General features: G+C 42.9%; 2 long non-coding RNA genes across 4 annotated transcripts in view; one reads left to right on the plus strand and one right to left on the minus strand.

The window, feature by feature from the left end:
* LOC148224682 (uncharacterized) overlaps positions 1–26,447 on the plus strand; it is a 128,644-nt gene that overhangs the window by 10,631 nt on the left and 91,566 nt on the right. For 2 of the 3 annotated variants that reach the window (XR_015801192.1, XR_015801191.1), the window contains one exon: positions 1,710–2,698. The exons of the other annotated variant lie outside the window; for it this stretch is intronic. This is a non-coding gene — a long non-coding RNA (uncharacterized LOC148224682). The remainder of the gene's footprint in view (positions 1–1,709; positions 2,699–26,447) is intronic. 3 annotated transcript variants of the gene reach the window in all.
* LOC148224683 (uncharacterized) lies at positions 16,011–24,886 on the minus strand. Its single transcript, XR_015801199.1, has 3 exons — positions 24,798–24,886; positions 24,474–24,529; positions 16,011–18,336 (listed from the first exon to the last, which is right to left on the minus strand). It is a non-coding gene; the product is annotated as an uncharacterized LOC148224683 (long non-coding RNA).

The raw sequence follows: 26,447 nt of genomic DNA on the forward strand, positions 1-26,447 counted from the left end.
GTGAGCGTGCCACCCTCCTGACACATTACCTCCTACCAGCTGGTGAAATCCTGTTTCACAGATCAAGCACAGATTTCAGCTAAAAGAATTACTTATGCATAATGAGAGTGTTAGAAGGAGGTTGTTCATTCCTCCTCATCTTCATACTTAGTGATCACCTGCAAGTTAAAATGCTCTGTTCTGTTTCTCTATACAATAAAAATACCTGGCATACTCTTACCTGGCAGTGCCTCCAGCCTTTGCACAAACAGATGCAAATCATGTTTTTATAGTATGAAAATTCTCTGTTCGAAGTGCACTAGATGGCAGTGTTCCTTTTGAATCACTGCAGAGCCACTGCTCCACCATGATCACCTCATTCAGAAAGCAAGGCCCTAACAAGTGTTGACATTGTCTTTCCCAGGGTATTCTTCCAAATTTCGGGGTTCCAAACTTGGTGTCTTTCCAAGGTGAAAAACTTCATCCTGGCTCTTTGAGTCCCTTCTGCCATTGCCTCTTACGAAAGTTTTGTGGTCATTTGTGCACTGTTGCTTCTTGCTGTTGAGCCCTCAGAGCTGGCACTGGACCCAAAGGGTAGTTGTGTTCCTGCAAACAGGGGCTAAGCTCATATATTCCTTAATCTTATCCTGACTGAGTTTAAACAGTAAGTTTTACAGCAATTTCCCAGTAAAACCTTTGATCTGTTGTCTGTATTGCACTCCAGATTCTTTGTAAGTGAAGGTGCTTCGTTGATATATAAATATGAATTTAAAACTTTCGAGTAACACATGGCTTTCCAGTGTGAAGCCAAGGAGATATTATCTCTGATAGATGCTGGGTTTGCTTTGAATCAGCACACCTTACCAAGGGAAAACTACATCTAACTTCAGACTGGGAGAGGAGTAAGTAATTTTGACAGCCTAGTATTTGAGCTTGCTCTGTCCTCCTCTCACAAGTGGACAAGAGACGCATTAGGATTGCTTGCATCTAGTGATAAATTTAACTTCAGCCCGCTCTTTGAACTCTGCTGGTCTGTCTCCTTTTGTCCTCAAAGTAAGGCTCCAACTGATTTAGCAACTGTGCTTTTAGAAGAGAAAGCAACTGTAAAGGGAGCGACACTCTTCAGCTGAGGTTGAAGGGATGGTGAGCGTTGAGAGCAGCTCAGAGAAAGAAAAGAGCTAAAGAGCAAAGCAGTGCTCAAACTGTATTGGTTGACTTCTAACTCCTCATAATGCAGGAATGAAAAAAGGCAATCATTTAGAAGGAAAGTCTGAGGGTAGGGTTAAACATATCCCAAATGGCTGAAGAACAGAAATCCTGTCACCACAGACTGCTGTAAAGTGGAAGACAGAGAAGCTTCCCTGGTAGCAAATCCCTGGGAAGCCCCAGAATTGCACTGGTATGTAGGACAGAGCTACATCTCCCATTTGGTACCTGCACTTGACCCATTCCTGCACACACTGGAGCAAGACATAGGAAATTAATCCAGTCCTCATCCCTGCACAATCAGTCTATGGAGACAACACAAGCATTTCCTTTCCAGTAGACCCAAGCTAAGTCCCAGACCCTTTCATCTACAGGAGGAAAACTGATCTGGTGTAGCTTTCACCCTGGCTCTGGGCTCAAGAGTTCAGTCCAGGCAATTATGTGTAAGTGGAGGATATGAAGACTTATTTTTTTGTTTAAAAAAATTAGTAATTTAAAAAAAATATATTGTGTTTTCTGTTTAGATGCCACTCCACTGACCACTTGAATGGAAACCCACCAAAGCTTTTTGGGTACCATACCCTGCCACCAACCCTGTACAACATGTCAGATGACCTGACTGGACTGCAAAACTTGGGAGCTTGTAATCTACATCCTGATGCCACACCTTGGAAGCAAGCTATGGTGTCTTTCTGGTGGCAGAAACACCAGCCCCTGTGGGGTAGTTTGGTGGCGAACATGGCTTTGTGTCCAAGAGAGGGCAGCATTCTCCCTCCGCTGGGAAGGCAGGTGAGGAGGGAGTTGCCTGACCACGTCTCTTTCTAGGAAAAGACATGCTTTGTCAGATGGCATTTCAGAATAGACTTTCAATTAAGACTTTGTGCATCTGTTTAGGGAGATAACAACTGATTTTACACCTTAGAGTTGCTAGGGACAATTTATCACACACCTGTAAGTAAAATCCAAGCCAATTCTTGGTGTGCCTTCCTCAGTTGCCATTCCTGCCTTTATTCCAGCAAGAAGGCGTGGCAGTCTCCTGGTAACCAGCATCCCTCCACAGGTGGTGGCACAGTGGAAAAGGCAACTGCATCTCTATTTCAGAACATATAGCTTTATACTGCAAGGTGGTGGTGGAGAAGAGGAGGTGGAAGAGAACAAGTGGGTGGATGCCTACACTTTTGCTACTGTTTTATATTCATGCATAGGTTATACCAAAACTGGACCTCAGAAAGAGCATCCAGTAAACATAAGAGGAGACTCCAGCACTTATCAGTGGCTTGCATACCAAATGAGAGCTGCATCTCCTCCAGTTACCTGCATAATCCACCCAGGTGGATGCCTGTGGAAGCTCACACTGATGCTCATACTGTCTGTACATCTGGCAGCCTTCAAGCGCTGAGCTCCTGATGATCTCAATGGAGTTGTGGTGCAGTAAAGAAAAATCCAGCATGTGCTGCAGCAAGGGAGAAAAAGACACAAAAGCCTTTCCTTTCCCAGGTTCCTTCTGCAACAGGTGAGAAGGAAGGAGAAAATAAGTAAGTAGCTACACTGCTGCACCACTCCCTGAAGTAAAGGGGATTGATCACAGAAGGGTTCCCCATCACTAACATACTTGGGAAAAGAAATGTTCCATCAGCATTTAATTTCAGAGCTGCATTTCAGAGCTCCTGTGGTATGCTTCTTACTGGCCTAATTAACAGGCTTGAAAGACTAGGAGTCACAAGGTTCATATGTAAAACAGATGGTAGACAGGGCATCAATAGACCTCTTTTAGATTATGCTGGAAAAAAAGCAGAAGCTTTTCCTTGAAATAGTTTCAAGGAAATGGCATTTGATTTACAGCCCTAATATGGCATATTATTTACACTGTTACAGACCTTTATGAATGTGAGCTTCTCACTGAAGATGAGTTTAACTACAGCAGTGGATGAGGGTGTCTTGGATATAGTGCTTGGAACATTGAGTCATTGTTCAAGAGAAGAAAGTCTTACTGTGATCTCTGCTATTGGCCTGACATACAGCACTTCAGCCCACCCTGCTGCCAGCCTATTTTAAAAATGGGAATACCTTCTTTATATTAGGCTTTGAGATACTTTTAACATACATATGATTAATTTTCCTAACAGAGAGAAGAAAATGGAGGGGTGTTAGAAGTTCAAATCCTTCAGTTTCTGACTACTTCTATATTTAAGTTGGCAAGTTTTTTCACCATTTTGATTAGAATAACTTCAAAGAAAAGGCAGGATGAGCCACGCTGCACCAATGCACTCAAACACTGCACAGTTCACAGACTCATCTCTGACTCAGTCCAATACTTCCATAGAGCCACAAGAAAAGACTTAAGCCCTGAATATACATATATATATATATATATATATATATATATATATATATGAGAGCCAACAAAATTGGCATTTGTCAGACTGTACTGAGGACATACGGTTCCCACTACAGTCCCCCAGTTTAGTTCATAAATTTAAGATTAGCAGAACTCATACCACCATGCCCTAGACAGCAGGAGGGATCTGAAGAGCAGTGAAAATAGATGATTATGGATAAAAATGCCCTAGCCACTAGACTGTGCCCAAAGGCTGGGCACCATTTTGTTCTGTCTGCTAGCTCTTACTGTCACATCTCTGCCATAACCAGACATTTTCACTCCCAACAGTAAGCAAGTACTACAATGTGAGCACATGCTACACTTCCACTTTCATTTACTGGAACAGACATGGCTCTCAGCTTCACTGTCACTGTGACATTGGATGCTGGATTCAAGCATGAAGAGGAAATCTCTCTGGGACAGCTGCAGTCACAGTATTATAAACCCAGCACGGGAGCCCAGTGGAAACCATGAAATGTGAGTTTAGCAAAAACTTGGTCTGTTCTATTGACCAAGCCTATTGAAGGAACAACTGGTAGCTAAAAAGCAACCAGGAGCATTCAGAGCTTGGTCTCATGAAAAGCTGAGTATGAGTAGAATAGTGCTCTTTCTGCAGCCTGTGCATGCTGGAGTCATAGAAGATGCTGGATGTGCTCTCTGTTGTGGGGGATGAAAAGACCCCACACTCATCTGTCTGTCTTTACCTGAAGCTCTGACCCTGACTGATTTTCACAGAAAGATGGAAGTGGCACACCACACCCAATAATTAACTTTTGTGCTGGTTGTGCCAATAGTCAGAACAGAGGTCATCTGATATGCTTGTCTCCTGTGAAGCATTGAGACATGAGGATTTGCAGCTTTCAGACCTGTTTCAGTGGGAAGCAAAGGCATCTGGTCTGCTGAAAATAAATGGGATCAGTAATTTTCCTGTATTTTTTAAATGTGCTAAAGGGACCCAGCTCATTCAAGCCACAGGAAGGCCCATTAACATCCAACAAGCTTTTGGCAGAATACAGAACAGCAATAAAACACTTGCCAGAAGGATTGAAATGCAGACTTGGGACTAGGCAGATCCAGTAATATGCTGGAGCACCTATACTGACAATTAGACAGAAGTGCATAGATATAAAAATGCGGTTCAATACCCCTAATCTCCTTTCCCATCATACACCCACCCTCCCCTGTTCACCAAGACTGTAGGCCTCTTCACTTCCCTCCAAAAGTCCATAGATCCCTTTAGCCCAGAGGATGTTCACAGTGCTGCTCGTGCAAAGCTATGGGCTTGATAAACCCCTCCACAGACAAATCCATTCTACTGCTTTTCTCATGGAGGGAATGAACAAAAGGAACACATTGGCATTCCTGTGTAGGTGACATCTGCACATCATGGATTTCCAAACTTTGCTTCCCTGTGGGCCTGATGGGAACACCTCTGTGCTGAGCTCCTACCTTTCCCTGACTGGAGCTGAAGTAGTAGGTACAAATCACTTAAACCTGGATTCCCCCACATAATGCACAACTATTTACCATGGTCCTGTTCTTGAGAGGCTCCCCTCAGGATGCATTAAGGGACAAGAATTGCTTGCTTATTCCTTTGACAGGTACAGCAATACATACCTGCAAGCAGCAGAGGATCTGAGAGCTATGCACATGTAAGATGGGCCCTACCCTCTGCCACAACTTATTTGTCCCTCAGTAAAAACAGAGGGACGGTCTTCTTTGGGGCCATTTAGGAACTGTTTGCATTTCTCTTAAACTCTCTCCCACCCTTGTCTTTTTGCTTCCGGACATAAGACAAACCAGTCCAGTCCTTAAATCAACATACCTGCAGAATCTCCATGCTCAGTATTGAGGGAACAGCAAGCTCCACAACACAGTATTCCTGCTGTTACTCCCACACAGAGCACTCTCAGAGCAGAAAGTCCTAGACAAGCAGATGGGTCTCACTATGTGCAATGACTGTGTGGGCAGGGACAAGGACTTGCTCAGCCCAGAACTTCCCAGCTGCCTAGGTTTTGCCAGTTGACAGCTGACCCTGAGCTATGGCCTTGCTTAATGAGCAGCTTTCTGCAGGTCTCTTTCTATGCTGTTTATCTTCCCTCAGGCAGCATACAGGGAGTCTAAGCCAGGAGCCTGTGCTCCAGGGGCCAGAAAAACGAAGCACTGCAGCACCCACATCCTTATGGGATGTCATGGGCAGAGTGGAAGCTTCAGAGAAAGTTTACCAGGGAAACCATCCCATTGAATCATGAGTTGCAAAAAATTCTCCTTGCTTTCTAAACTCCTTCTCTGGGATAAGTGTACAGTGCAGCTGAATACAATCTTAGTCCAAGGCTTGGTCAACATTTTCTGTCAAAATCATTAGGAAGATGTAATTGATCCTGTCTATGACCTGCAGGAATAAGGATAGCAACCCAAATATATTTACATAAATAAAATAAATTATTGATTTAAATTCATTATAATGATTAGACCAAAATATATTAATCAGAATTATTCACTACAAAGTATAGGATAGCTAAAACTGCTAGTATAGAGCAGTGTTTGTGGAAGCAAAATAATTATTAGAGATTGATGTCACTTGTCCATACCAATGACAGAGGGCAAATCTCATCAAGGAGTAACCTTGAGGGACAACTCCATGTAATGCAGGAACCTCTACACACACTCCAAGAAGGGGTATGTTAGAAGACCCTACTGTTAAAAAGTGGGACAGGGCTTTTATAGTGCAAAGTGATTATCAGTTATGTCTTCAGGCCAGCTATGGTGCTATGGCAGCTCAACAGCTTTCAATAAGTTATCAATACTATCAGCACTTGATCAGGTTTGTCACACTCTCACCAGAGCCAGTGCCAGTTCCTGTCAGGAAACATTGTTCTCCCTCAGAGTGTTTAACTTTGGGATTGATGAGCCAGGCTGGTCTCAGCATTCTTTGACACTAAAAGCAGCATGGATCCCGTTCTCTCTGCACAGCTGATAACTTCTGCAAATAGGATAAACCTGGAGCTGTTTTACCCACACCTAGGCAGAGCATCCTTCTAGACAGGATCCCGATCTGCTCATTGGTGAGCCACATGGTCTGGCGACTAAAGCACAGACTCAGGCATCAGTTTTGCCTGCTAGTTCCAATATTGACATCTTGTGTTGTTAGCTAATACTTCCAGACAAAAAGAACATTGATGGCTTATTGCTCGAGCATGCATAGCACTTAGGGGAAGGTTATTCTTTCAGTGAGTACTCCCAGCCTCTAACACATCAATCCAGGCAGTTCCCAGTTTAGTAACGTTTCTTTATTTGTTTTCACTCTGCTCATCTTTCATTATAATTACAGTTTATTTTAAAATAAGACCTCTGATTTAATGGCGGTTCATCAGTTGCAAGCAGCAATACCCCTTCTATTCTTCAGAAGATATTAGTAGCACCTAATTCTTGTCTATGGAATGCCACCTTTCCCCAGTCCAAAATTCTCCATGAAGTTCTATAGGAAGCCATGTTGCTCACCTTGCAGCATGGATACTTCCAAAGCAAAACACTTACTCAACAGTTTTAACACTATAAAACTTCAGATAAAAGCTGACAAATAGCTTCATAATAGATTGGAGTGAAAGGAAAGGTGTAGGTTTGTAGTGCCAGTGCTTTATAAGAATCCTACAGGAATCAATGACTGTACATGGTGAGAAACTCCATTTTAGGTTACCTGCAAGAGATGGCACTGTTAGCACCAGCAATTTATTTAGAATTGGGAGGAAGTGTATGTGGGAGGGCACTGATGTATCTCTAAAGGTAGATTACAAACACTAATATTAGAGAGATACTTTTGTTTCTGTTTTGATTAACAGAAGGTTAATTTTTCTCTGAAGAAAGACTCATGCATTCCATGGCAAGCATATTGATATTTCACTAAGACATAGGAAACAGAAAAAAGAGTCCACTAGAAAAGGAAACCCAGAAATCCAATGCCAACCAAGCTAGGAATGTTTCTTGTTTAATTAAGAATTTCTTTTTCTCTTCCCCAATGAAAGAGATCTATGCATACGTGCATGCCAAAATTAGAATTATAAAATTGGAATAGGAGAGGAATTTTGATCTTTCTTGGCATGCGTCATATTAATCTTCAGTTGCTAGATTTACACATATTAGCGAAACATTTCCAGATTTAAAAACCAAAAGTAGAATTAAATAATCAGAAAAATCTCAGCAAAACAAGCAGACTATCAGTGCCTAAACACACTACTCACAGCCTACAGATGTTTCTCGCTAACCTTGCACTCACCATAGTTGTGGAGGTATCAGTAAAACATCAAACCTCTGCTGTTCACTACAGCAACTCAGAGCCACTGAGCTGCTCAATGCCTTCCAAACCTTGGCCCTGTATTGGCACTGCAAGTGATGGAGAAAAGCTGCCTCCTTGGTGGGGCCTGAGCTGGCAGGGGTGCCTAAGTCACACAGGGGTAGCACAGGACAGCTGAATGAGGCCATGCTTTTGCTCTCATAGGCAGATGTACCCAATACTTAAGATATTCTGTATGATGTGATGCACCCAGACTCCCTTTTCAGGTAAGGAACGGAGCAGAGGCTACTCTTGAGATGTGCTTTTAATCATTTGATAAAACCCCTCTTTTCCTCCTTCTGCTTTCGTTCTAAAGCCCAGTAAAAAGCCTTTAATCACAGCATTTTCTATTAGTCCTTTGGGAGGTTTCCTGCAGCATTTCCTATTAGTTCCTTCGAGTAGTTTCCTGTCAGGCTGTGGTTTTGTAATTGGTGAAGTTGACCAAAGTAGAGTCTGGAAGCCTTTCCTCCCTTCACTAACACCGTGGCAGCATGTTTCAATCCCTGCCCTGTGCCAGTACAAGCACTTATACAGCCAGCTTTTGTGTTTGGTCAGGTTGATTTTCAGTTAGGTCAGTCCTTATGCCCATGAACACTTGTACAGAAAAAGGGATGGAGTTGGGGAAAAAAAAATAAGGCTAAGGCTGCCCTTTTTGACAGTAGCTTGCTTTCAGGATAGCTGAAACCAAGACAGCACTCCTGTGTTGCCTTTTCTAAAAGGCTGTGTTCTGAATGCACCTTGCCACAGAGAGTCTGAACTATCTCAGCATCTAGCTCAGTTCTTTAAAACAAAATGCTGCTGGAGTCTAAGTGTCATTGTATCCTATGCAGTGAATGTATTCATTGTAAAAGGAGGAGAATAATTCATGAGAGAAATACAAGCAGACCTTGTTGACCAATTGAGTCATTGGAAAGTGGTAGTTTAAGCAGTCTGATGATGCCTCAGTGTTTGGAAGCCAGAAAAATACAGTAAGAGTAGTGGTATGTGATGTACATCTAGATCACTTACTTATAATGAAGGAAAGAGAGATTGAAGTTTCCTACTCCTAGCCCAGCAGTAGATACCTTTCACTGCTGAAATCCAGATGTGTCCAGATCTGCGATAAAGCAGCTTTCCTTGAGATGTTGGGCAATTTCCTAGAGTAAGAGAACCTGTAACTAGAATAGTACTAGGTAACACAAAATACACACTGTAAGGTACTTTAAACATCTTTCAGGTAAGAGCCCCAAAAATTGATGTAGGTAAAGGCACAGCAGGTTGATGTTGTGCTTTTTCAACCAGGGAAGAAGAGAAGAAGAAAAACATTCAGTGCCTGGAGGTTTCCTCCAGTGCCATCCACAGACTGAGAGAAACGGAGCAGAACCATGACACTTGCATGCATACCAGAACCACAAAGTTCCCTGAATCTCTGGGAATGGGAATATTGCACATGACTTAGAAAAATCAAAATCAGATACTGATGGGGTGCTGGCCAACCTGAACAGACAGCCCGAGGGCCTGCATTTGTCCAGAGATGCTTTTGGGAAGTGATAAGGCAGGCTTATTTCCACCAAATAGCAGATCACTGTGCTAGAAGGACTCGACGTTGCTGAGTGTAAGGTAACTGAGAGTCTTCTCAGGTATGAAAGGGTAAGGCTCTGTGCTGAACTTGTGGACAGAGGGGAGTTAAACACTGATTAATTGGCTGAAAAAAGTTGTGGGAGGATTGTGGTGCATCTCCATTACAGAAGTTCGATTAAATAAACAATATGAAGCTGTTGGTTCAGTGTGCTAAGATGGACAAGTTTCTGGAGATAGTGACAACAAGAGATGTATTTGTCCAGTGTTAGACCTGGCTGCTTTTAGAAATGCATTCTGAATGTTGAATGTTTACTATTGGGTGTATGGGTATGACACTACCCTGGAGAAAGACTCAAACATTGCCTGTGGGAGCAAGAAACTCAAATGACAGCCATCACACCTCCACACCTCCAAGGGAATCAGTGTTCATCACAAGGACAAGTATTTGATAGATCCTAATGGAGTACTTCACTGCTGTCCACAACACAGAAGGGATAAAATAGGGATGCCTTAACATCCTGTTCCATCATCTCTTTCCAAGGTTCCTGGAATTATGAAGTCATGGCAATTCAGGTAGAAGGCTTTGCACTGATCCTCCAGACAAGCAGATCAAGACCTTTAGGTTGAGGTTCTGCATCTCAAGCATTTTCCACCCATGTGCAAACTCTTACTTCACAAAAGAATGGAGATGGAAGTCTTTCCACTTCCATATGCTCAGGTCACTGTGTAGGAAAGCACTGCCTTTTCCATGCCAAGGCAATGCTCTTTGCAATATTCTTTGCTTCTTCACTAGAGAATTTCCAAAAGGACTGGAGAAGAATTGGAAAGCAACCAGAGCTTGATGCTGTGACTTATTAAACAAAAAACAGAACAAAAAAGTTGACTGGATAGCCAAATGTTTCTCCCCAAATAAAAATGCCATCATTTTTTGCTTCCCCAGCACAGGACTCAGATGGGACCAAAATAACAATCTTCCTACTTTGTTTCTGGTACATGTCATTAATTTAACACAAGAGATGTTGTTGATAGATACCAGTTTCTCAGCCTTCCAATGTCATTAAGTGTTACAGAATCTGCTATGGAGTCTGGTAGAATGCCTTGTTTGCAGTAGCTTTGCTACATGAAAAGAGAAAGTCCAACCACCACAGTTACAGGGATGTATGAAATGCTTGTTCTTTAACACGAGTTTTAACACAGAGCATGTGTTCACATGTAAAGATATATCTTTATTATGAAGCAACATTTATTCAGCATAGTGGGTTTTACACAGCAGAAAACCTTCACAATTTTCAGTGTTCTGTGTTTTGCTGTTGATCTCTCCTGCATTTGAGGATGTAGGACATCCCTGTAGTTTAAATACATAAGTCATCCACCATCAAAATGCTAAAAGAAATCTGGGACCTTCTTCCTGTGAGCCTGGTTTGAGGCAGTGACTGAGAAAACACATCATTTCTTCTCTGGCTGTAGATGTAAAAGCAGATGACAAACCTAGTATGAAATAATTTTTTCTTTCTCCAGCAAATAATGGACCTCCCCCGCTTTCTGAGACTAAAACTCTGGTATTATACCTGCTTCTGACTTACTGTATGTCTCATGCCCCACCTTGCAGGCAGCAACCTGTCACTGCACCATGGACAGGCTTCAGCAGCAGCCTTACCATGCCCCTGTGTCAGACTCCACTGCTCCCCACCTCCTGTTTGCCTCCCAAAGCGATAGAAATGGATTGCTATCAGTCGGTGCCGATGCCCTCTCTGCTAATGTTTGTTTCATGCATGCTAATGAGAAGACTGGTAAGAACAGATTTATATTTGGCTCAGCCCAGAGGTAACACGCATGAAAACGCTGACACAAATGCTGAATAAAAGGGATTTGAAAATCAACATCCCCTACTGTCACCAGCTACAGTGTAATCCTTTTCCAGGCCTGTTGGGAAATGTTCTCGGAGAAGCTCTGACATCAGTGCAGCTGCTTCTCTCCTCAGCAGTTCAAGCTTTTTTTCACATCTTTGACTGAGGCAAAAAGAAATAGCAGGGAGTGAACACATGAGAAAGGAAGAGATTATCTTCATTTCTTAAACTTAGTTGTGGAGATAATGTTCTTTATATTTCTGAGGATTGAATGGGCAACAAAAGAGGATGGTGGATGGAAGCAGCTAACTCCTGGGCACTGCTTTTGCCTTTTTGCATGCTAAGCCCCTCACCACTGAACCTTTTGTCTAATCTGGTGTGGCTGTCAGTGCAGTTATTGACACAGTCACTGCTCTGCTTTATTGCAGCCAAGTCTCTCAGTCTTTCAGGCCACGTGCAGAAACACAGCTGGGAAGATGTGAGGATATGCATTACCATAACTTCTTTTTCCCACTGTGTTTGCTCTTAATCCCCTAAGGTATCTACTTTCTGCACCTAGCACATGGCTCCATGACACACAACTCCAGTCTTCCCCTTGAGCAAAGAAGGCAAAACTGGGAATGTCTATGCTGGCCTTCAGCCGAGGAAAGCAGCACAGCTCCCTGTGAGTCTGAGCAGCTTCACATTTGCACTCCCTCAGAGACAAAGTGGCAGCTCATGGGATTAGATGAGCAATGGTAAAAAACATTCAAAAATGTGAAGAGGACTGGAAGAATGTGCAAAGCCCAAGTCCAGGGTTGCAGTCCTTTGTCTCAATCAGCCCAACTTGCACATTGTCTGAGGTGAGACAGGGAGGCCTGGGAGCTTTAGTATCTCTGGATAATGCCATCCCAGCAACTCATCCCTAGCATGTAGATATTTGGCGGCCCTGTGTACTGTAGTTCTTCTGCATTTGTCTCGGCTAAGAATTCCACTTAGACTGGGCTATAAATGATCAAATCTTTCCTAAAAAAACTGAGGGGGAAAATAAATGAACTGTCCAGGCTTCCCCTACAATCAGCAGAAAGAGATGGGAAAGTGCTGCATCCCAATGTCATCCCCTCTACCCCAAATAATTTAATCTATTTTTCCTCAGAAGGAGTGAGCTACTTTCAAAAGATGCTGTGTTCACCTCTTTTGACTGTAACAGGCACCTAGGGGGTAGCTTAGACCTATCTTGCTTTCAGGTTGCATCTCCTCCAGATGGAAAGGGTGAAATTGTTGTAAGAAGCACTGTAACTTCATTACAGTGATGGCCAGTGGGAGCCTGGATGCTTGGAAGACCATGACTACAGTCAGATTTATTCCTTTGCTCCACTGAAAGTCTCACTGACTCTGTACATACAGCAAGTGTGTTTTGGACGCTGAAAAGTAAGTGTTAGGTAATAACTCTTAGCAGATTACTTAAAATTTATAAGTGGTGATAAATAATGAATGATACACTTCAGCTTTTAAGGCTGTCTATGCACTCTGAAATTTAAAGCTTCCATTCAACAAATGTGTTTCATTTTAGGGAATTGCACCCCTTTTTTAAGTTTAACAGACAACCTATTAAAAATTGAATTAATATTTTAGGAGCTGTAACAGCCCTACAGTAACATTGGAAACCTGACTCTGTATTACTACACCTGAAGGGATTTTTTTGGTTGTCTGTTACTATGACGTTGATGATTGATCCTGCCTCTTTTGCCAACAGGGGGATAAGGACGTATATGTGCCCATGGAGATGGCCTGTCTTGTCCATCCAGTCACATGTGATTCAGATGACCTTAGAAAAGTCACCTGAAAAACAAATAAATTACTTACTGCATGTCAGAGTGGATCTAGAGCCCAAATCTATAATATACCTCTGGAGATACTGACTACTATAATTTCAATGATTACTGGAGGTACTCAGAATTAGTTAAAACTTCATAGAATTGATCTTTTGGGTCTTCATCAAAAGCCCATAAATGCCCAGTGGAAAGTCTGGCCATCTTCACTGGGGTCTTGATCACTTTGCTTGAAAGGAACCCATAGACACAGTGTAACAAAACCATGCCAAAGAAAGGACCTTAAAACAGCTTTGTCATTGTCAAAGTTCAGTGTGAAGAAAAGACCCAAAAAGGAGCCACTGATCCCAACCATGTTTCTTGCCTGTTCAGCCTTTTTCTGCATGTTTTTAGGGATTGCACTTTAAATTGGAAATATTCTGTACCTAAGGCTTCTGTACCAGTCCCCAGTGCCTGGGGATTTGATATGATTCAGAACTGACTTGTGCAAGCTGAGCCTGCATGATCTCTTCCTGGGATCAGCCAGGCTTCAGAACTACTCACGTTATGCTAGTGAGCCATAGCCTGAGATCAACACCCACATATTGAGAAGGAATGAGGATGTGTTTATGCATAGTATGTTATTGCTAGCATGTTTTGAGGTAAATATTGATTCACTCTACTAAGTTGAATATTAGGGACTAGTTTCTTTTCTGCATCTTTTTTTTCCTTATTGTTTGAAGGTTTTTTTATTTACTTTGGCTTCTCATTTTTTTAAGGAATTTTCTGGGTTCTCTAATTTGTAGAAGAATTACTGAAGTAAAAATGAATTCATTAATTTATCCTTAACTGGCTGTAATTTTCACTCCCTATCTGGTTTGCTTTGCACAATAAAGAATGTTCAGAAGTTGTGAAAGATTTTGCCAGACCTGTAAATAATGCTGTAACATAATTGTCTCCTTCCCTCCATCTCCATCAGTGTCCTTAAGAAGAGAGACTGGCACCACTTACATAACCCACTCCCATTTCCCTCCCATTTCCCTTTCCCTTCTGGCTTCAGTCTTAGGACAGAGCCTATTCCTTCTACCCTTCCTGTTTCTTCAGCCCTGGCCATGTCCCAGCAGAGGCAACCCTTCCCTTGGGGCTTGCTACCAGCTATAGCCCAGTGGATGCAGACTTTGGCATGTGTTTTTGGGTGGCGAGGGAGACAGGGGCTGTTCCTGCTTTGGCAAGTCTGGTGCATCTTCCTGGACCTGATAAGGGATGGATCATCTATCGGACTCTACCTGGAGCCCATGTCTTGTCCAACTTGGGCATCACTGCCATGCTAGTTCAGGAGGGGTGCTGTGTCTCCTGGGGCCAACACTCAAATCCATGGAAGTGGTGGGTCTTCCCCAGCTCCCATGGTCTAGACCTTATGGTAAAGCCCAGTTCCTACGGACAATATCCTTATGCTAAAGATAAGGGCTGCCCTATGCTGAAAGTCTGAGAGATCACATGTTGGTTGCTCTTTCCTTGGAACAAAACTATACACCACCATTTCCTTCCAGATCTTTTTTTGATGTTGAACTCCACTAAGGAAGACACCTTGTTTTGTGGGATTTTACACTAACAGCTTGGATGAAGCCTGGTGTGTGTCTTAACTCCAGGTGTGTGGGCCTGTGGCCATTGGGTGGGCTCTGCAGGACCCCTGATCTGACCCCAAGGACCTGGGCAGGATGCATGGAGCTTGTGCTGTCCTGTTCAGTTCTGTCTCAGGGGAGATTCTGGCAGGCATCCTCTGGGGTCTGCTCCTCTTGTTTCTTACTGCTGTGAAAGGGAAGTCAGACGTCTAGAGGGAATACAACCACAGGATATTACAAGCCACTCACACAGGCTCTGATAGAAGCAGAGTATTGTAGTAAAATGATCCTTTATGGCCTCAAAGGTATTAAAAAAAATCTGCCAGGGAGAGTATTTTGACAAATACCTCATTAAAACCCCCAGAATCTCACACTGCACCAGTTTATGTAAATCCCAAGGACAAAGGAATATTTAACTTTTCACATACCATAAATAAACCGGTTAAACTAATACATCTCCAAGGAATAATAAAATAGGCAAATAGAGTAAATACATTAGTTCTGCTCCACTTTTATGTGAGAGGTGCTTTCCTTTGTCTGCCAGAGAAGCAATTCTTTCTGGAGAGGAAGAAAGGGAAATCGTTATTGATGCAAGGTGGCAGTCTGTTTGAATCTCAGGAAGCAAAGTCACAGCCAACTGAAGGAGTGGCCAGAGCAGGCAGAATACTTGGGAGATAATGGGAAAATAGAAGGGAAAGGAGGGAATACTAGTGGTGGAAAAGAGGCATGAGGTGGATGCCAAATACAGCTCCAAGACTGGCAGTTGTGGTTGTTTAGAAGAAATTGCAAAGTTAGAGTACATTGCCTCTCTTCTTAGCAAATGGAGAAGAAGATTTGGACCTTGTAGTTTTAAAATTATCTATTTCTTCTCCATTTCTGGTTATAGACATATTAGTTATCACAGAAGAAGGTTTTGAGACTTGTGTCACAAATGTCAGGATGTGGATGCATATGGGAAGGATATCTTTACTTCCAGCAACACACCTTGGGAAGAACCTCCATGCCTTAGAGGTCTAGTTCAGGAGATTTTACAGAACATTTTATAGAACATTTTAAGGCTAGTTTGGATTGGGGTCTGAGCAATCTGGTCTAGTGGAAGATGTCCCTGCTCATGAAGGGGGGTTGGAATGAGATAATCTTAAAGGTTCCTTCCAACCCAGCTGTCTTGGTTTAATTTTGACTGTCCCGGCCAATGCACCAAATTAATGTCTTGAGTTTGAGTTGCCAATTTGAATAAACTTATTTTTCTTGTTGTGAGACAGAACCAGGAGCAAAAGAGCAAGGCAGGCCTAAAACTTGAGAGAGTATAAAAGAAAATTTATTAACTACACAAACAAAAAGAGAGGAAAAAAATAAATTCAGAATAAGATTTTTTAGATCACTCCTTCCCTCCCTCTCCCAATCTTCATAACAACAAAACAAACATATAACAAATACTTCGGTCAGTGCCCAATTTAGTCTTTCTCAGTTCACTTCTGGAGAGAGAAGCCTCTTCTTGTTGAAGTTGTAGGGATTTTTCCCACAAGAAGGAAAAAACCAGTTCTCTTGTGGTTTTATCTTTCACGATTTGCATCCGCCCGGGAACCTGCAACCGTGACACTCCTCCCACCTCTACAGCTGTCCCAAAGTTGTAGATGTGGGCCGTGTCTGCTCCATGGGGTATTACTTTTAAGAATGAAATGTTCAACCGCAAAGATTCTCTCTGTCCTTTTTTCTCTGCTCAGGCTTTATCTTCAGAAAACCAAAATCCCCTTCTTTTCTCAGGACAGAAATTCTCAACACAGGTGCTCTTTAGTCAAATCATCTATTAAATGGAACATTTTCATCCCCCCATGTCTCTTTCCATGGTTTATAGGAATATTCAGTACATCAGTTCATTCCTACAATTTCACAAAAAGATTTTCAGCCATTTCAGCATCTTCTCATTCTCTTTCCATCTTAAAAACTTAGCTCTTACATCACTGACTTCAGAAATCTTCTTATTCCCTTTCATATTCAAAGGAAAGGCTGGAGGCTTTGCAAATCTTATCTGAGCACTAAAGAGTTAAAGTTTAACACAACTACAAGAGTTGGGCCAGGCTCAGGCCGAGCTGGGAGGCAGCTGAGGTGTTAATCAGCCTTTCTGGGGCTGGGCTGCAGCCCCACACTGCTCATGGCCACCCGGGCAGGCCCGGCCCGTCCGGCAGCAGCAAGAGTCGGCCTCCCCCCCACGCCAGAGCCGCAGGCCCGTGGAGGAGGAAGCCGTGAAGGTCTCATCACACAACTTTTTCTCCCTCCGGCCATCGGGTCCCCCTCGTTGGCAAACGGGGCCCAAGCGGCCTCCCGAGCCTCCCCCCCCCGCACGGGGGAGAGGGAAGCTCGGGTTGGTGTTACCTGCTCAGCCGCCGGAAGACAAAGAGAATCAGTTCCGGACCACCCCCCTCAAAATGTGTGCTCACGGAGCGAACCAACCCCCTCTAATTGGCTGTTGCGGGTATCCCAACCCCCAGAGAGGAAACTCCCTTAGGAAGAATCTCCCCTGAGTCTCCTCTTCCTAAGTCAACCCACCACACGAGCCCATTCTATGATTCTGTAATTCTGTAATTCTATGATTTGATCTGCTCACAACAATAATATAAATCCCTATACCCTTACAATAAACTCACAATCTAAGATAAGATTATTAATTATTATTAATCTAAGATAAGTGTATTAAATATATTCCATGGAAGAGGACAGGGTGACAGGTCAACAGCATTAATATGCTAGATTGCTGATACAGTAGGGCATTTATTAAAAACCAAATAACCTCTTCACCAAAACAAGAACACTGAAAGAAAACTTATGGGGTAAAAACCAAATGCCCCACACCAGGTGGTTCTAAGCAGTCTGACCAGTGGAAGACATCCCCTGTTCCCGAATCCAGAGATCAGTTTAACCTTGAGTGTGTGTGTGGAAAACACACCAGCCAGATAACAGAAAATTCAGTGCAGGTAAGCATGACAATATGCCCTGCCTGCATTGAGCAACTGGTTACAGGCAGTGTTAATTCTTCCCTCATTCTACAGACAATTAAGGTATGAAAAGTGGGGAGAAAATTCCTATATTTTGCCCAGACAGGCCACCAGAGGAATACAGATGCATGAAATTAATACAATGCAAATATGACGCAAATGCTATTGATCCAGTCTTTTTTCAGCCCCTCCAAAGTACCAAAACATGGGGCACTCAAGGGTTTTATCACAGGCTGGTTTTCCCAGCTGCAGGGATTCTTCTATTGAGCTGTAGATTTCTTTCCGTAGGCTTCCAGGTCTCGGTTTCTCCCATGGAGCTGTAACTAAAATTGCTCCAACTAAAAGCATGTGTTTTTCTGTGATATGGATGCTTATCCTCTTCCTTTCCAGTAAAAACAAGCTTTTTATCATTTTTGTTTTTAAAGTTTTATGGAAGTTGATAGTGATGTCTGCAAGGGTTGGCTTGGTGCTGCTCAGTTATATCTCTTCCTGTATGTGAGCCATATCTCAAGCAATATTTCGGTTTTTCCATACTGCCTTGCATTTCACCAGGTGGTCATTCCCTTCATCTTCTTTCTGCTTCTGAAAATGGTGTCTTTAACTCCATCAGACTCTTTCTCACATATTGCCTGACACAGGGAAAGGTGGCCATATCAGATCAGGCAGCAAGGTGGGCTGTCTTGCTGCTGCACAGTAGAATTTCAGTGCCACAGCAAAGCAAAATAGTGCTTTCTAGACTTACACAGAACAGAGACAGCAGAGCCCTGCAGGACAGCTGAGAAACAATGCCTAGCTGTGCATTTAACCTCTGTGGTTCTGCACTGACTACTTCCATGGCTGGTAGCAGGAGGGTCAAAGTTAGGACAGGAGGATATGCCTTGAAGCACATGCCAGCGCATGGTGAGTCTGCTGCAGTCACCCCCACTTGCACTGCTAGCTTCCACCTATCCCAGGGCCTTGGATGACATCAAGTGGCTGACCTTTTAAGCAAAGAAAGTGGGATGCTTCCCTGCAGGCCCCCAGTATCATGGACTGTAAAGGGATGTAATGCATGGCCAGCTTAGGTCCATGCTGCTTATCAGCAAAATGTGAACAAGGGGTTCCAGGCTGTGTGGGAGGGCTTTTGGGAGTGCCTCAGAAACTGAGAGAGTCAGCTAAGTATAGATGTGACCCGTGTTTTCTATTCTAGTACTGGCAGGTAGTACCTGGAGCAGTTCTTTAAGGCTTTGTTTCTCTTAAGTGAGATACAACCTGTATAGCCAGAAACATGATAAAAGCCAATCCAGATTTAAAATGTCTGTAAGAGATTTGGAAACCAGGACTACAAAAGGTTATTTTCCTAGCTGTCATATTCCCTACTGCTCCCTGAGAGGTGATGCCTGACTGTTCTCCACTGTGTTTTGAAGCCACTAAGTAAATGGGGCTGTGCATCACGCAGCCACTCTCTCACTACCATTCCCCTGAAATGGGATGGGGACAAGAGTCAGAAACAAGTAAAACTCATGGGCTGAGATAAGAGCATTTTAATAACTGAAACAAAGTAGAAGATAAAACTACGAGTAATGATGATGATGATGATGATGATAATAATAATAACAACAGTAATGAAAAGGAGAGAGAGGGGAATAAAACCCAAAAGAAACAAGTGAAGCACAATGCAGTTGCTCCTCACCTGCTGACCAGGGTAGCCCAGGCTACCCCTGACCAGCCATCAATCCTTCCTGTCCGACTCCGCTCAGTTTATATTCTAAGCATGATGTTGTATGTTGTGGAATATCCCTTTGGCCAGTTTGCAATTTGTCCCAGCAATGCTCCCTCACAGATCACAGAATCACAGAATCACAGAATCAGGTTGGAAAAGACACCTGAAATCATTGAATCCAACCTATGGCCAAACACCACCATGTCAGCTAGACCCTGGCACCGAGAGCCACATCCAGTCTCTCCTTAAACACCTCCAGGGACAGTGACTCCACCACCCTGAGCAGCCCATTCCAACATCTAACCAACCCTTCTGTGAAGAAATTGTTCCTAATGTCCAACCTAAACCTTCCCTGGCACAGCCTGTGTTCTCTTATCCTGTCACTGGTTGCCTGGGAGAAGAGACCAACACCCACCCGGTTACACCCTCCTTCCAGAGAGTGGTAGAGAGTGATAAGGCCCCCCCTGAGCCTCTTCCTCTTTAGGCTAAACACCCACAGTTCCCTCAACTACTCCTTGTAGGAAATGCACTCCAGACCCTTTGCCAGCTCCATTGCCATTATCTGGACAAACTCCAACACCTAAATGTCCTTTTTGCAGTGAGTGGCCCAGAACTGGACACAGGATTCTAGGTGTGGCCTCGCCAGTGCCAAGTACAGGGGGACAATGACTGACCTTGGTGGTCCTGCTAGCCACACTATTGCTGACACTGGCCAGGGTGCCATTGGCCTTCCTGGCCACCTGGGAACACGCTGGATCTCATTTAGCAGCTGTTGACCAGCACCACCAGGTCCTTTTCCACCCATCGGTTTTCCAGCCACTCTCCTCCAAGCCCATAGAACTCCATGGGACTGTTTTGGCCCAAATGCAGGACCCAGTACTTGGTTTTGTTGAACCTCATACTGTTGGTCTTGTCGCATTGATCCATCCCATCCAGATCCCTCTGCAGAGCCTTCCTACCCTCCAGATCAACAGATCATCAGATCAACACTCACACTCAACTTGGTGATGTCCCTGAATTTACTAAGAGTAGACTCAATCCCTTCATCCAGATTATCAGTAAAGATACTGAATAGGACTGGGCCCAACACTGATCCCTATCTAGCTACTGATCCCTAAGCATCTGGAGCACCACCAGTGACCAGATGGCCAACTGGATGTGGCACCATTTCCCACTACTCTCTGGGCCTGGCCATCTAACCAGTTTTTAATTCAGTGAAAAGTGCACCTGTCCAAGCCATGGGTGTCAGCTTTTCCAGGAGAATGCTGTGGGAGATGGTGTCAAAGGCTTTGCTGAAATGCAGGTAGACTATACCCACAGCTTTTCACTCATCAACCAGGTGGGTCACCTTATCACAAAAAGAGATCAGGTTGGTCAAGCAGGACCTGCCTTCTAAGCCCATGCTGGTTTGATCCTTTGGTTTTCCTGTACGTGCTCTGTGCACACACTTCAGATTCTTGTGCACCTGCTCGCTGGCAGAGCATGGGAAACTGACTAAGGGTAAGCACTGCTTAGCAACAACTGAAACATCCATGTTATTAACATTATTCTCATAGCTAATCCAAATCACAGCACTGTACCAGCTACTAGGAAGAAAACTAACTCTATGCCAGGCAAAACCAGGACAGGCTGTAAGATGCATCTACTAAGTGTGCTCAGTGTTAAGCTGGAGGTATGGGACAGATTTTGTAGTTCCCAAATGCCTCTGCTGATCAATGCCAGAGTGAAAGCTGAAGCGGAAGCAGATGAATCAAAGCAGCATTTTAGGAGGTAGAAATCTGAGGAAGTAGGTATATGGTAGCTTGAACAAAGTGATAGAAAGAAGACAGACACCCAGAAGAGGCAGAGGAGAAGGCAGAGTATAAATCCAGGGCCTCAGAGAGGGACTGTCAATTTGAAGAAAAACTCTGGAGTGTATATATAAAAGAGGCCTTTTATTGGGACTTCCACTGACATCTGGAACTATGAATGTCTGAACCAAACAGAGATAAAAATCTCTAGAAAGAAAAGTATGCATCCTTCCCTGTAGAGAGATGTAAAAGCACTCTTGGAAACCTGTGTTGAACTGTTGTTCTCCTATAACAGAACAGAAAAATTAACTGGGAAAGGGCAAGGCTCTATTTCAGGATTATATTTCCAAAAGAAAACAAGGGTGAAATATAACTGGATGTAATTTTACTGCCTTATGCAAGAAGTCAGACATATGCTCATGATTATTTTAATTGTAAAAGAATGGCTGCCTTTCTTGTGTTGAGGAGAAAGGAAATTCCTCTTTCTCCTGATTGTTTGCAAGTCTTAGTCTATGTCAGTAAAGGTTCTTAGTACTTCCAAAAATTAAATTGTACAGGCTGTGTTGAGCAGCTGGCTTGGCCACCAGTTTCCCGAAAAGCTGGAGTGACAGCTTTGGTTGAAGGGCACACTTGTGCTCCCAGGAAGCCTCTTCCAGAAACTTTAGCTGCTACTACAAAAGGCTCACATCTTAGATCTGGCTTCTCCTGGAGATCAACCTTAAGCTAGCAACTGTCAGAGCACAGTATGGGGATCAAATCTGAAGGAAAACATCTTCCTAGTTAGGGAAAACCATCACACCTTCAATTGTCATATTCTTAACATAATTCTAGCTGTCTGCTGTAGAAGTGTGCGCTGGATATGTTTAGTATATATGCACATAGAGAATTTGCTGCTGACAGCTCAAATCAAACCATCTTTCTTGTCTTTGATAACACCTGTATGCAGCTCTGGATACCATAATGATTGGTATTTTATGTATACTCAACAAAGAAGGAAAACAAATTGCAGGATAATAAGGGTGAACAATACTTACTTAATTACTTTCAAAATAATGTGCAATTTGTCCCATGGGATATTTCAGTGGGCATCAGGACCCAGAAGCCTCTGAGATTTCCTGAGCTTTTGTTCAGTCTGTAGCCTTGTTTTGAGCCAGAAGTTGGCCAAGTTCATTATCACTGACTGTCCCTAAAGTGTACAGGCTCACTTGAAACTGAAACTCATAGAGAGACTTGGAGGTACAAAACTTTGCAGAACTAACAGGTGCAACATGCTTGCTCATCCTTTTCACTGAACTGAAGAATGTTTTTGACACTAAAATACAGTGACAGACCATGTTGCCCCATTCCTTTCCAATATTCTGTCTCTACTTGTTATGCAGCCTTGGGGAAGATGCTAATTGTTTCTATGCCTTTTGTTTCCTAAAACATAAATTAAAATAATGGTTAACCACATTGTGGTGAGGACCTGACTCTTCATCCATTTATGTTTTTAAAGTACTTTGGGATCCTGCATAGAAAGCATTAGAGGACACCACTGTGGTTGTTTAAATGCAGGTGAAAGAGTCTGTTTTAGCCAAGGTTGGAGGTGTAGGTGGAATAAGGTCAGATGCAGATGAAATGACTCAGATCTTTAGAACTGAAAAGTCATTTGTCTACCTGAGGACCTGATGTCAACTGAAAAATACCTTGCCTGGGTCCTTATAACGACCATCTCTATGATAAAGAGAAAATTCATTAACTGACCCTAAAATGGTGCTCCCACTAGGATATAGCACTCAGAAGCCCAGGATACCATCAAGACATCAGTGTGTCGCCGGCAGGTGGCTGGATTTCATGAGTCTGTGCTGAGTTACAGGCATGCTGCCCATCACAGTGTTTGAATCCTGCACACCAAAGACCAGATGCAAGCAATGCAGGGATCTAACACAAAACAGCTTGGGTGACTTCAGAGTGACTGTGTGCTTCTGATGGGAAATGGTAGTATTAGGGCAGAGCAGGTGTGAGTCATCTCCCAGGAGAGAGAGGCAGGAAAAGGGAGATGAGGAGGGGAGGAGGAAAACAAGAGAAACAGATTAGCTCATACAGATATATTCCCGTTGCCTGGCTGCCCCACCCTTTGTGCACTCCCCTCTCCCCCACAACACGCATACATAAGCACGGAGACTTGACTGTTGCGGCTCGACTCCAAAGCCCTGTCAGACAGATCATTTGCTGCTTTGTTTTCTTGCCTTACCCATCTCTGCCCCAAATTCAAGACCATTTAATATGTGGCTACATAAAACTTGAGCAGATCTTCAATAAGCATTTACTTTCTACTGTGCATTAGTCCAGTTCAATACTTCCCGTGGCAGGGACTCAAATAAAAGTGAGATGAGGATCTAGACAGCACTGGCTGAATGATTGCTGCATTTCTTGTACGATCAGCTTTCGCCACAGCCCCAGTGTGCACCAAGTGCCTGGCTCTAATGGCTTAAATATGCAAGGCCATGATCAGGGCAGGAGGTGCCTCGAGTTTATTAGCTGGGTCTGACAGATGAGCAGTGCAGGAGGTGAATGGGTAGGAGGGAGAGTCTGTGTGTTATCAAGATAGAGGAGAGGACACCCCAGTGCAAAACCACTGATGTTGCAAATGTTTCTCACCACCACTAAGCCTACTAAGAGCTGGATGTGCTCTCTCTAATAGGCAAGAAACACAGCTTGCAAATGAAAGCAGTCCTACTCACCAGCCCTACAAGTCCTTCTGAGGCTGTAGCAGAAATAATTAGGGCAATGGAGAAAATAATCTGTCCAGAAAAGGAATGGTACTCAAAATATTTGTTAGATTAAAAGCTAAAACAGTAAAAGAGTTCCTGGCAGGAGCAGATTAATAACAAACAAGACAGCCAGAGATCCCCATGGATTTCCTGCTTTACCAGATGACCTCACTCCTGTGCAGTGTGCCAGATTCTGCCAGATTGTTACCAAATACAGAATCAGTGATCTTAAACTGCATTTAGACATGACAAGTGTGCACCCAGAGTAACAATGGGGAAAAGAAGTAGGGTGACACTTTCTCATTCTAGTCCCAAAAACCCAGGGAAGGGAGATGAGTATTTCTTTTAATTATGAGGAGATTCACAAAATGTTCTGTTAAAGACAATAATGGAAAAGTGCCTAATAGTAAAGAAAGAGGCATTAGAGAGTAAGCTCTGTATGAATAAATATATAGAAGAGGTGAAACTCTAAATACACTGGAAAGCCTAATCAGAGAAAATGCTTGTGTTAATGTACATACCCATAACAAATCCCAAAGGTTTTTCTCCTGCTGTATCTTCACAATATTTTTCTCATCTGTAAAACAAGTAGAAGATTTCATGTTTAAGTGCACGTTTATGTGTATGTATGTCAGAAAGTAAGAATTAATAAACCAAATGAGAAGCCTGGGGAAATCTGACTATTCTCCGTGGTTCTGAGAAAGCCCCTTTTTTCCTGCGAGCATTGAATGCATTCCTTTCACACCATCTGAAATGATGGGGTGAAGCAATTTAGACAAAAATAAAGATAATCAAACCACTGAGAAAGTCTTGTAATGCCAAAGGTTTAGTCTTCCATAACTGACCAGGATAACTTGTATCTGTAAGCACTGAAATCCTCCTGCATGTTGACACAACTCAGTTGTCCTGCTGTTCACTGTGTTCCAGTTGTCACAGAAAATGAAAGGACAACAGTTATTGTTATATCTCAGCTGTGTTTTGTGACTGATTCATAGTTTCCCTTTTGGGGAGGAACACTAAGCTTGCATGTTCTCAGGCAGTTGCAACACATACATGCAATTTTCACATATCTGAAGATGGTGACTATTAGACCCCCACTTGCTGTTAATAAACCATCATTAGGGAATAGCTGATATAAGCTCTTATAAAAGTGATATGAATGTTTCAAGGTGTAAGTGAGGTGGGGTTTTAGGTGGGAGAGTCTCTTTTCTTAGACGAACTGACATGTTTGAAGGGGAAAAACCCACAGCAGAAAAGCTTTTGGGAATCCAAAACCTTCTCCAAGCTGAATGCTTTACAGTAGAACCTGAAAAGAGACCTTTGTTGTAAAATGAAAATTCTGTTTTAATAACAAGTTTGCATTAATTGAAAAAAAAAAGTGTTGTTTTTCATTCAGGAAGCCCTAATATTTCAAAACAAACATGACACCTGTCTTTCAATTAATATATTTTGTGGAGAAAACAATCCTTTCTAACATGGAGAGCATGCACTCTCTCCCTCATTTACATAAATTCATCTTTTATTAACTGTCCGTACAGGATCAATTCATCATGTAAGACATAAGCAGCTGATAAGTAAACAAGTTGGATCCTTCACTGGCATAACTCACCTGAGTTTAGTGGGTCTCCATCAGTTTACATCATCTTGAGGTCTAACCCAGACATGGGTAGGAACATAGACCAAATCATAACCAATTCTCCATTTGGTTTTCCCCAGCTGCAGATGACAGCAGAAAATAAGAGGGAGTGAGCTCATGCTCAGAGGCAATGCATGTGAGACTGTGTACATTAACAATTTCTTATTAAGCCACTAATAAACATGGATACAAATGAAAGATAGGCACCTGGGCTGAAAGACAGACGGCCACAGACACTGCTTCTCTGACTTCCTTTCTCATTGTTTGTGTTTGCTTGGGTGGCAGCCACATGGTTGCCTTTCGATAATTCAGAATTTGGTTTGCTCGCATGGCCAGCCTTGCTTTTCGCATTTTTTCACCTGATCACAAGTTCATCTCTCTGTAAATGAAGTCAGGCTTGTAAGGAGTTGCAATATCTTTTATTAGACTGGCTGATACTGTCGGCAGGAGAATGGAAGACGACACAAAGAGTTTGTGTGCCTGAAAGCTTTATCATTTTCTTAATTGTATCTATTGTTCTAAGGAAATATATTACTTTCCCCAACAGCTTGTCTTGCTGATTTCCTTAGATTGTTGTGACCATCTTTTCTGTTACTTTAATGACCCTATATTAAATTTGTGTGGACCAAGAGCTGCATTTCTTCTAAGTGCACACCACTGACACCCATTTTAATTACTTCTCATGCATACCATATTTCATAAGGCTAAGGGAACAAACAAGAATTATTAACATTTGAATAAAGACAATTTAAATAATTGCTTGTCACTTCAGGGTTTGAGCCATCGATCTGACCATTTATACATGAAGATATTAGTTCTAGAACTGTTAAGAAGTAAAGATCAGTAACAAAAATGAACT

The sequence above is a fragment of the Sturnus vulgaris genome, chromosome 2 (assembly GCF_052056855.1).
Source record: "Sturnus vulgaris isolate bStuVul1 chromosome 2, bStuVul1.hap1, whole genome shotgun sequence".
NCBI classification, from domain to species: Eukaryota; Metazoa; Chordata; class Aves; order Passeriformes; family Sturnidae; genus Sturnus; species Sturnus vulgaris.